This window comes from Pteropus vampyrus, unplaced genomic scaffold (genome assembly GCF_000151845.1).
Source record: "Pteropus vampyrus isolate Shadow unplaced genomic scaffold, Pvam_2.0 Scaffold454, whole genome shotgun sequence".
NCBI classification, from domain to species: Eukaryota; Metazoa; Chordata; class Mammalia; order Chiroptera; family Pteropodidae; genus Pteropus; species Pteropus vampyrus.
This window is the reverse complement of record NW_011889235.1, coordinates 413,763-413,977: the sequence shown is the minus strand read 5'-3', so window position 1 is coordinate 413,977 and position 215 is coordinate 413,763. Positions and strand designations below refer to the sequence as shown.

Genomic DNA, 215 nt, shown 5'->3' with positions numbered 1-215 from the left:
GACCCCCAGCCCTCGCCTCCTTGGGCACGTCTGATTAAGACCAGTGTAAAAAGCAGAGGGTGTTCCCTGGGGGAGGGGCCACTCTGTGTTTATGGATGAATCAAGGGAACGTGAAAGCTTAATTTCTGTGAAAAGGCTACTGGGCCTTCTGCTTACATTGGGAGTTATCCCATAGACATTATTTAGGACCTATGTTCATTCGTTGACTAGAAAGA

The 215-nt window shown here is 47.9% G+C and overlaps 1 protein-coding gene across 1 annotated transcript in view; it reads right to left on the bottom strand.

Moving 5' to 3' along the window:
- Positions 1-215, bottom strand: part of LOC105306712 (deleted in malignant brain tumors 1 protein-like) — a 95,385-nt gene that overhangs the window by 25,879 nt on the left and 69,291 nt on the right. The gene's annotated exons all lie outside the window — the stretch shown is intronic.